This window comes from Lissotriton helveticus, chromosome 7 (genome assembly GCF_964261635.1).
Source record: "Lissotriton helveticus chromosome 7, aLisHel1.1, whole genome shotgun sequence".
NCBI lineage: Eukaryota > Metazoa > Chordata > Amphibia > Caudata > Salamandridae > Lissotriton > Lissotriton helveticus.
Window position 1 is genome coordinate 1149031560 of NC_136068.1, and position 12192 is coordinate 1149043751.

Consider the following 12192-nt stretch of genomic DNA (forward strand, 5'->3'; position numbering starts at 1 on the left):
CTTTGTGCTCATTTGGCCTGATTATGTATGAGTGTAGTACTTTACAGAACAGCATAATGCTAGAGAGACTAGAGACTCAAGTCTAGTCCCTCCTTTGTAACTCTGCTGCCACTAAGAAGAAGAGATAGTGGTGGATTAATAGGTTGAGTATATTATGACTTGTTATTAGTAGTAGGAAATTTTTTAGTGGTCTGCAATCATGATGACGGACTTTGTCTGTCACGTCGCGTGCTGCTGAGTGCTGGCAGTCGTAGTAGAACCTTTTTGTTGTTGGCTTAGTTAGGGATTTACATAACTTTCCAAGTAGACGGTCTGCGATTCCAGCAATACTGTACTATCCTACTAGTTGACCAGATCAGATAGGTCAATACATGTAGTGCAATTGTTGGTAATTTGGTTCCCTGATATAATTTTAGATTGTGGTAAAAGAAATCAAACATTTCAAAAAAACAATCGTCCATGTTTGTGTTTATTTCATGATCATCAGCAACTTCCAGAGGCAAGAGGATGACAGCGACGCCGGCGGAACAAGGTGGGCAGGATCGGTCCTACGAGCTCTCTTCTGCTGGCCCCAGTAAGTTGTTCTGTTGTAATGTTAATATTAATAATTATACTTCCCTAACTTTTACAGCACCTATTCATTCCAAACTGTTTCCTAATTCTATTTTTTACAAAATAGTCTTTGATCTTCTTGTAGACTGTTTCTACATTCTTATCCTGCCTCTACTATCACTCTCTGTGTATTACTATTTACTATTATTATGATTCAGTCTGTGTAGGTAGCTAAGCTTGCCCAGTCAGCAAACAGTGTTAAACAAAACTCTGATCCAGCAATAGCTCTAGGCACTGAGTGCAGTCCTCTGGGTTGCCCTTGCTGTCTATTCCAGTCTTCTTAATGTAAGTGCTTTGACAATTTCCAATAACAAAATGTCAATGTGTCCACCAGGAATAAGCTAGTAGTTGGCTTGTTTGATTTGATAGGAGCACATACCATACCGCTAGTGTTTCAGGGACTATTCTGCACATACAGAAGTTTGGACAAGATAAATAGGACATTGTTGATGATAGGTGCAGTTCGACTTTCCATATACCTTAGTCCGAACAGAAGTTGAACCCCCAATCCCCTGACCGACTATCTAGTGTGTCTGACCAATGATTATACGACCCAGAAGAACAGAAGAAGACTACCCCCGAGTCCCGACCTAGTGCAGTAGTGCAAACCCTTCCGCTCACTCACTCATGAACAAAAACCACACAGTGTTTTTTAGTTTTAAAGTTTTATTTTCAAATAAGAAATAAAAAAACTATTTCTTTATTTTTAATAGCGCAGTATTTCGAGCGAGCAGTGGTGATGGATGATGTTAAAGTTTAAACACCCTTCCCTAGAATCAATATACTTCAACTTAACACATCTAATTATTAGAATAACTGTGCGGGAGCCCTCACCTTGTTTGAACTTCATGTACTGGTGGTGATGAGGAGTAGGTGGTGAATTGAAAAGCTCTTGTTGGCAGAAGGGCAATGGAATCTTCTGTCTGTAATTAGAAAAATGGTGCACGTTAAAAAGCAAGCATTCATCAGTTGTGCCAAAAAGTGTAGCATGTAACGTCTAAGCATATGAAAGGTTAACACCCTCCCCAAAACCGTCACTTTTTTTCATTCCCAATAATTAAAAATTGGTTATGTATTAACATTTACTTCCATTACGAGACGAAATAGGGGGTGGTGTATGGCATCTAAAAATATTACATGTTTTTTCTAGGCGTCACAACATCGGATGCGGCACATACTACCACCACCACCAGTGCCGAGGCCAGCAGCGCGGAGGCGTCCACTCCAGGGGGTGATGCGATGGCGCCACAAGTGCCACCAGGAGGAGTTGTGGGGGATGGCTCAGCAGCGGCGGACGGTGGTAAGTTATTATACTCCTTACTTATTGACATTTTAGAGTAGGCTCGCAAAGGAGTGTATTATGTACTGTACAGTAGACAGTACACTAGTACAAGTACACTGTACTGTTAAGAACAGTTACTCATTTAGAACTACATTTTTGCCAATCACGGAGAAGACAGTCACCCTTGACTTAGCAAAAACATTAGCGGCGGTAGTTCTCGAGTAAGCACAGGCCCCATCTATTTGACTTCAACTCAGCTGGGAAACTTTTATCGTGAAGCCAAGTCATATCAGATGAACTTGAGGGATGTGATGAACAAAAAGGGAAAGAAGGGTGAAAGGAAGGACGAGCGAGTCGTAACATTTATGACTGTAAAGAATGATACGTGTTTTTGAATGCAGGCAGAGGTGGCTGATAGGAAGGAATCAGATGCATGGCTGCTTGAAGCAAGGATGGTTGGAGGAGAAAGAAAAGATGACTGCCTGTGTGGGTGAATCAGAAAATGCATGTGTGGTGTGCATTGCAATATATCATTTGGGTGAAACTCAAATGCAAGTCAAGACGGTGGTTTACCAAAGAAAATGAAAAGGGTGTTGGTTGGTTGTTGAGAAAAAGTAAAGTTGGTACAGTTGAGACATTAAGAAGAATGATAGACGTTTACTTTGGAAGACTGGATGGTATCTTCTTCTCATAGATAGCAGAGGTGTGTGTAGAGCAGACAATCAGTGGATGAAGAGTGTTACTTTGAACAGCATATCCGTGCCAGAGTAGCAAAGCAGAGGAAATCCAAATACTAGAAGTTGTGATTGTTCAGAAATACTCCCTTGACTAACAGTACAGTAGTTTACTTTGCAAGCACAGCATATATTGTGTATGTATTGTATAGTTGACATTATATCAAGTCAAGTCCCTTCCTCCGGCAATTATGGGTACCAAACTCACTCCCTATGTTAATAATTTTCGTTCAGCTGTGTCATGGGTGGACTATCGCTGGTGTTCACTCAAAGTATCAAAACAAGCACCGAAAATCATCCATCATATAAGCAAAGATCATGTGATCGGCAGGATATATGATCAGAAATGAATAATCTTCATTTTCCTTTTGTAGTAGTCAAGGCCCGGGGGGGCAGTGCGAAATATAAATTACATTGAGCAGTAGCCCTTGATGTAACAGAGTATGGCCAGTGCCACCCCTATAGAAAAGTAAGAGCTTCCCTATCCCCACCTGCATGTACTGCTTAAAGTAATGTGAGTCTGTGTCATCATGGCTTGTGTCTGTTTTTCTTGGGTGCAAGCTGAGTGAGCTGGCATTATGCCGGCTACCACAAGTTCACGTACAAGTAATTTCTTTCGCAAAACAAGAGAAAAAAAGAAGACTGGTGTACTCTCTGACTCTCTGACTATGTAGTGAGTCCATAATGCTGCTAGTAGAATTCCTGAAACTCCCACTAAAGTTACAGGCCTACAAAGACGGCGGAAAGATACATGCCAAAATGTTATACTGTGCTTGCAAGTTGCTAGTGTTACTGTGAGACAACTTTCTGTTGAAGTATTTTGTGTTAATGGTAAAGAGTATTGGTTACAGTATTTTTCTTTCATTCTTCATATAGATGCTCCACAAAAGCTCACCAGGAAGGAGATGGCTGTCCGGGCCAGGGCCCGGAAGCTGGAGGCATTTCTGCTGAATATCGGCGGCTGTGGGCTCGGGAGCAGGAGGAAGAGGGGGCAACAACTGCATCCTCCTCCAGTGATCCTGGGTCCACCAGCCAGCAGCCTCCAGTTGTACAGCGCCGTGGTCCAACAGCCTCCTGTCGCCGAGCGCAGCAGCAAGTAAAACACCAGCTGCGCCCCCAGAGCCTGGATGGCACATCAGCACTGCCTCCGCAGGAGAGTGGACTCCCTGGAGCGCGTGGTAGAGAAGCTCCAGCACCTGCTCCGGGACCTCCGCAAAGAGATGCCGGACCACCTGTCCACAGGACACCGCCGGAAGAAGTGACTGTCCCTTGCCACTTTTTTAAAGACTGTTGGGGGGGGGGAATTGGGCGTTGGGGATTCATAGGGACATTTGAAGGACATTTGGACATTACTGGTTGTGGTTAGGGAGGGGGGTGAGTTGGGTCTTTTGAATACTTTATTTTCGTTAGGGAAAATATATTTATTTATTTTACATACTTAAACATAGTATATGTGTTTATATTATTTTGTGTGGTGGTGGGCGGGGGTTACTGTACGTTTGGTTTCCTCCAACTTACCAGCATGAATTATCTAAACGTCCAAAAATGTACAAAAGTGCCTCTAACAGAGTTAGTGAATTCAATTGCCCTACTAGTACTTTACTAGTACTACTGTCAGTCTCTCCTCTCCTCCGAGTCCTAGCCCATTATTCTACCTCTCCAAAATGCGTATCTTATCTGTGATTCGTGTTTGAGACTAGGGCTAGGCACAGGGCTGGCTGCATGGCAAATGGCGATTAAGGTTGGGTATGGAATCCTGGACGGATGAAATGTCATCGTTGTGCTGGTAGTAGTAGTGGTACACACGGGCAGTAGCAGCATATGAAAAAAAAGGAAATGAAACATTGAGTGGCCTGAGCGTAGCATTAGAACAGTACGATAGATAGTACGGTAGAGAACAGTGCCATAAATTGTAGCCTAAGCAGTGCTAAAGTATTCAAAAAGTACTAGTTGCGTGGAGTATGGCTACTATAAGAAATAGTATTGAAGGCAAAGGACACAGCAGCGTAAGCATTAAGCATTTGATTCATCACGTGTAGGAGGAGGATGTTGTTGATGACCAATCCACGATGGCGCACATGAAATTCTGATTTGAATGATTTTTCTGTTGCTTTGACCTTATCCTCCCCAGCAAGTGTGTGGAATTATTGTTGTCATTTAGTCACACCTCAATGAAAACCACACAGCCCGGGGGAAGAGGGTTAGGGTTTGAAAATTGGATGGGAATGGGGTTTTTTGGGAAAGTTTTATGGAGAGAGGAAAAAAAACAGAGCATGGACAAACAACAAATGAAGATAAACAAATCTTTGGATATGAAGATCTTTTAAGGGACATAAAGAAAGTGCATGCACTACTGCATGTATGTACTTGTTTGCTAAATGGATGGTTAGGTTACTGAAAACTAAGTAGTGCTTTCTACAACTTACTAACTGTGAAGAAACAATGTGACAGTAGGTCTGCAGTAATTACGCAATTTCACTTGCCTATCTGCCCTCAGAGAGAATAAACACTTAGTGCATTAAATTAGTTTTAAAAATAGCAAAGAAAAACATATACAATGGCTGGAGGGATGAATTTGAAGCAGAGAGCAAACAAATGCACAGAGTCACACTCATAGAAGTTCACAACAATAACATTATTTAAAAGATAAGGAGAAGTGAAAAGGATACTGTAACTGTATGTTGTAGTTGTCCTGTTGAATTTGGAAAGTTGCATGCATCCAGCCATTCCTCTTATTTGCCGTACTCCTCCATTCCATCTGACGCTCCGTAGATCAATCTTGGTGACCAGACACACTGTCCACTGCCTGCCTGGGGGATGCGGAATTGCGGATTGCTAATGGTAAGCCTGAATAATCGTTTTTCCCATCGCACAGGGCAAAAGCCGGCCTGTAATTGTTGATGGAAAAACAGGAAGTGATATTAAAACACCACGGAGATAAAAATATAAGGTACGCTGTGTAGTGCAAAAATAACACTTTCAGTTTCAGGGGCGACAGTATGACATACACGCATTATTTCTAAAGTGCGTACTCTGAGTCTCCTTTTCAAGGATAGTAATTAGCACACAGCAGGCCAGGGCCATGCAGACGGTCAAGGCAGGCACCACTGAGTGAAGCAACCTGATGTAGCATACCTCTTTGACAAAGACAGACAACGCATATCTAATTGTATGCAGCAAGCCACATAGCCGCAATTTTACATGAACTGCTGTCTGGACTCTGGCATAACAACACTACACTGGCTCGACCGCTCCATACCACCATATGATTAATTTCATGCACAACAAACAAACAGCAATTGCTTTCATCAGAGCCAGACAGCCATTGCTGTCCACTGCATGCCATGCCATCTTCTCATTATTCATTACCTGTTCCACTTTTGGTCCGCATCTTGTTCACAGGGCAGCCTCTCCTGTCAATTTCAGAAGTAACTGTCAGCAATCAGCATGTAGTCAGTAATTCCAGTCCCACTTGAGGGGACTCGTCTACGAAGCCAAAGTTTCTTGATTCTGCGTAATCCAGCCATCTGCCTTGAGGGAAATGGATAGGGGGAGTCTGGAGGAGGAGGATAGAGGAGCATGACTGAGTTGTGAACTTGTGAACCTCAGGAATGCAGACAGGGGCATCTTCAAATCAATAAGGAAATAATATGAAGACAGTGCTGCTGATGGATTTGTTGTGATTAGGTGATTAGAGTTTTATTGTGGTAAAAGTTGCAAAACAAAAAAAGACACACAGGAATCAAAGTGAATAAGGACGGAAAAAAAAGGAAGTCATTTTCAGGCCCGGTTTCAGGGAAGTAGAGCTTGTCCTCAAACTCTGTGAATTGAGACGGGAGTAGGTCAGCTAACAGAGAAGAACTTCCGTCACCTAAGTCGGTGTCCTCTTCTTCCTGTGTACATTCACGTATTTTGTAATATGGTGGTATGAAGTGCTGATTCATCTTGATCATTGTTAACCTCTCCACAGTTTTGGGCGAGAGGCGGGTCCTTTTTGAAGTTACAATGGCACCAGCAGCACTGAAAACACGTTCAGAAGACACGCTTGCAAGTGGGCAAGACAAATAATTTAGAGCCAGGTTGGTGATCATTGGCCATTGACCCCTTTTCCCATACCAATACAGCAATGGGTTCTGATTAACGAAGACCTCTGTTGGTTCATCCAGATAGGCCTGCACCATCCACTCAAGGTTCTCCAGGGGTGCTCCACTTTGCGTACCATCTGTGGCCTTTGCATCACTGGAACGAGCAAACCCTTGATGAGTTAGCCAATCGGCTTCTGACAATATTATGGCTGGGCCTGGTGCAGGTGAGGATGATGATATGGTTGCTGGTGTCGGTAACGGCTGTGAGGGAAAGTGACTGCCTTCGGCCACAGATTCAGAAGTGGACCTTGCGCCAGATAGCCTGCTGATTCAGTAGTACTTCTGCCGGTTCCTTAAATTTCCTGCCGCTCTTTTTTGAACCGAGTGCCTGACCGAGCTAGCCAATGTTTGTACTTTGAAACATCTGCTTCATTAAAAGGAATGAATGCTTTGCTGGCCGCTGCCTTTTTGTTCCGTGGATCCAGAATAGTGGCACAAATGTAATGTTGTTCTTTATGTATTTTTTTAAGCCTTTCATTGTCAACTAGGTGGGTTAATAAGCTCACAGCCAACTGATATGCGTCTTGCTTGTCAGTCTCACCTTTGAACGTTGAAGACACTGCCTTCAGTTGGTGCTCTAGCATGCGCACCAATGGGATAGCTTTGCCCAATATACAGTCCTCCCTGCTGACTTCAAACGTGAAGACCTCAAAAGGACGAAGCATGTCTGTCAGGCTTTTAACTAGCTTCCATTCCTCCAACTCTAGCCTCATGTCTTTCATAGTAGAACTCAGTGAAAAGACATACTCTTTGATTACCAAGCACTGCTCAGACAGACGCTCAAGCACGTAGAAGTTTGAGTTCCAACGTGTTACCAGCTCCTGGATGAGTCCTCTGACTGGCAGTCTACGGTCACGTTGCATGTTCTTCAGCTGCTTCCGGGCCTTTAAAGAATGGCTGAAATGTGTGCATATTCTTCGGCAGGTGGTCAGTAACTTGCTGACTGTGTTTTCTTTTTTCAAGAAATCTTGAACAACAATGTGAATACTGTGCGCCAAACACGGCACTCTGAAATAGCCACCATCAGACATGGCCCTAACTATATTACTGCCATTATCCTTGGAAACATAACCAATCATGCGCCTTCTTGGATGCAGCCATTCATAGACCTTACTCTGAAACTCATCCAAAATGTTTAGTGCAGTATGAGATTTCTCCATGGCAAACATGGATACTGTTGCATGTTTCCGAGTAGCTTGAAAAACTGTGTCCGTGTCAACACCTGCATATAACTTGTCTCTAACCCCTGCAAAAGAGACCCAGTGTGCAGTGATGCACATGTAATAAAGGGCTTGGCAACTGGTCCACATGTCTGTTGTCAGGTGGATAGTGTGAACAGCACTCTTCTGCAAAGCTGCCCCAATCACCTCCAGCACATCTTGATGTAGTGCTGGAACCGCAACTCTGGCAAAATAGGACCGGCTAGGAACCTTCAATTTAGGGCAGACTGTTGCCACAAATTCTAGAAAACCCACCCCTTCCATGAAAGAAAAAGGGAGAAGGTCCAGGGCTAACATTTTAGCGAGCATTGCATTATAAAGACATGCCGTTGGGTGGTTGCGTTCAAATGGCGCATCCGACCAAAACATGCTTTTAATGGTGGTCTGGATCATTTTCATACGTGATGATGATGATGATGCAGACTTCTTCAACCCAGTTAGGCTCATTGATGTAGTTTTTCGCATTGGTGTCTCTCCCAGACTCTTAGTGTGCCACATACATGTTGCTGGGGTAGAGGGTGTGGGCGCTACCACTGCAGTGCTGCTGCCAGGGGGAATGGGTGTACCAGAAAAAATGTCTGTCGCTTCTTCACTTTCCCCCTGCGCGATCAGCCCCTCGTCATCATCAGATGCAATATGAATGGATACTTTGGATTTGTTGTACTTTTGGCTTCCCGGATCTTCCTTAGGTGCGCCTCCCAAGTGATAGTGTGCTGTTTTTGGAGATGACCTCTCTGGCCTCCGGTACCATAGTTAGTACCAAGCTTACCCCGACTAACTACAGTTTTACAAATCGAACAAACGACCATGTTTTCCGCCTTTTTGCTAACACTAAAGAAGTCCCAAACTGGGGACTGGATATGTCTGCTGGTGGTGGAGGTGCTACTTTCAATGCCAGATGAAGTGGAGGATGGGCGTGGCTGAATTTGACTCTGTTTTACACTTACAGCACCACTACTTGAGTTAATGGAGGTCGAGCTGGATGGAGGTCCCTTCTGACGAGAAAATATGGAAGCTGTAGGTCGTGTTGGTGTAGTAGTTAACTGCGTTGGTGGTGGTACCCGTGCCACGCCACCCACTTCCCGCTCAGCCGCAATTCGGGATAGGGTCAAAATGTCTGTCTGCTCCATGCCCGCTGGGGCTGGAGTGACGACTGGGTCGTCGTCAGACTGTTCATCAGCAGCAGAATACACCACTTCTTTTTCGTCGTCATCACCCACAAGTGAAAGCCTTGCGGGAACCTTCCTTTTAGGCTTAGCTACCTTTGTCGGCTCATGGCGTGCCTCACTCTCGGACTGCATTGGTGGGTTCCAATCAACATCAAGATCATCAGAAGGAAGGGGGCTTGAAGAAGAACTTACTTGTAGTAGCCCTCCTTGACCTTTTCCTTGCTGGGGATCTGGAAGACAATGGATCATCATCAGGAGGAGTGGCTTCCTCAGATGATACCTCCGCTTGAATCTCGATTCCCTGATGTGCCCCTACTTCTGGAGGATCAAGCATTGTGGGCAGTTGTGCCACTCCATGCGCCTCTAGTTGCGCCTCTTCATGCGCCTCTCCATGCAACTCTCCATGCGCCTCTCCATGCGCCTCTCCTTGCGCCTCTACTTGCGCATGTACTTGCGCTTGTACTAGTTGCACCTGTGGTTGTCTTTGCGTCTGTGGTTGTTGAACACTCGTCAGATGAGTTACACCCTGCGTTGATTGGATGCTACTTTCTTGTGATGAGCCAACATCACTGGTCGATGGTGATTGAGCATTTAAAGTGGCTGCCTCTAGAGGACTCACGGCCTTGGACCTAACTTGATGTGGTGGCACTGAGCCCAATGAAGTGGAGGTGCTGCTCCCAGCTTGGTCCCCGGCGGACCCCGCTGCTGCAGGCGTAGTTTTTTCCCCCCGAAAAAAGTGTCTGTGGGCACACCAGTCTCCTTGGTAAGTGGCGCCACTTGCTTCTTCTGCTCCTTCTTACTGGCAGTGGCACTGGCAACTTTCTTCGTAGAGGAGCTACGGCCACCTTTCTTTGGGCCCATCTTCTTCAGATGTCAGAACAGCAGGCCGCAGTTGCACGAGTTTAAACGTTGTCTGTGGCCACACGTGACGTCACGTGATGTTGTGCTGCACACACCGCTGCAGAACTTCTTCCTGGCACTGATGATGAACGATGTAAATGTAGTATAAATGTAGTATACTTGTAAAGCGCACAGCTGCCCCAGCAACAGGGCGTCCCGGCGCTGTATAACTCTGGGGAACCCGTCCTGGCTTTCCCTGTGGGATGGTCCCTTGCTGGGAGTCCCCAAGGTGGAGCCAGGCATCCCCGGAATTGGTGGGGCCGTTGTGGAGATTAGGCAAGCTAATGCCCAGAGTTGCCGAGTGGAACCCCTGATTAGAGTAAGCACCGAAGCGAGAATTATCAAGTCCGCTGACCAAGGTCCACGACCCTGCCGCGTCGGGAATTGAACCCTGGTCCCGGGCTGACTTCTGCTCTCAGGCCTGCTGCCTCTAACCAGTGAGCCACACTACTCCACGATGACTGATGTAATTCTCTTGTGCACCTAAAAGCAAAGGAAGCGAGAGGAACATTAGTTAAATAAATGTTGCATATGTCGTGCTTTAATTAATATTTGCAACTAGGTATTTATTATTATTACAACACACCCAAAGACCCAAAATAAAAATTGCAATTGTAATCAAAAATGGATGTTTACATTAATATAAGAGAGACCACACAGAGAGAGTTGTTTCATGCACCACTGAGTTCCCCTGGGCATAATGGATGAAAGCAAGTCAAACTGGGTACAGGCCTGAGCACACTGCCTGGCTTCAAAATGGCCCCTTGACCCCCAGCCACATGGCCAGGCCCTGCCTGGACCAGGCCTCAAAATGGCCCCCGCCCACATGGCCAGGCACCAACAACACCCCAAAAAGTCGAAAAACACACAAAAATCACCACAATCCAACGCCATCCATGCCCTCAATGATGTTAAAATCCAAGACATCCCCCAGAAAGACTTGGTCCATGCACCACTGAGTACCCCTGGGCATAATGGATGAAAGCAAGGCAAACTGGGTGCAGGCCTGAGCACACTGCCTGGCTTCAAAATGGCCCCTTGACCCACAGCCACATGGCCAGGCCCTACCTGGACCAGGCCTCAAAATGGCCCCCACCCACATGGCCAGGCCCCAACAACACCACAAAAGTCGAAAAACACACAAAAATCACCACAATCCAATGCCATCCATGCCCTCAATGATGTTTAAATTCAAGACACCCCACAGAAAGACTTGGTCCATGCACCACTAGTCACTACCCCTAGGCCTACTGGCTAGTGTGGCTTTACAGGCACCCCAAAATTAAAAACAAAAAATCCACATATAACAGTGAGCTAAAATTCCATGACGTATATGAGATTTAAGTTCAACAAAACTCACAGAAACTGTTGTATCATGCACCCATGACTAACCCTGGGCCTACTGGATACTGTGGCTACCCACAATATATTTTTTTTAAAGTTGTGAAAAAGTTTTTAAATTGTAGTTGCAGCAACTGCAATGCCCCAAACAAACAACACCAACTTACTTGTAAAATCTCAAATCCAAAAGGGATCCAAAATCCAAAGTCCAAAAAGTCCTAAAATACAAATGTCCAGCAGCAGCCACAAAAAGTAATCCTTCCAGCTCCAGATCCAAATGAAAAGTGACCAGGACATGGACAAAGCACTGGGAGGAGCCTGCTGGACTGGTACAGGAAGTTGGAGACTCTGGGGCACTTCCTTCCTCCCACCCCCCCCCCAAAAAATGGACTCCTTGCACAAAAAAGTGCAACCAAATGTCAATCTGAGGAGTTAGTCTGATCAAAATCATCATTTTCAGAAGGTTTATGCTGCCTGCGGTGGATTTCTTGTGCAGAATTGCAATTTTTGCAAGTTCGGGAAAGCGAGCTGTTCAAATCTCCCGCCGGAAGTCAGCTGCGTGCCGCATCTACGTGTTCGCAATTGTTTACTCCCACGATGCGTGATCACGGGCCCTTATGATGTACTCGCGTTGTCAAACTTTCGCTGTGCAAGATGGCGGGCCGGAATGATGTACTCGCAGTCGAAAAACTCTCGCGCGATCACGCAGCAAGATCCAAAATGGCACCGCACACGCAAATTGGGAGGAAAAACAACTCGGCGAACTCAGAATCACGGTAAGTCAACACA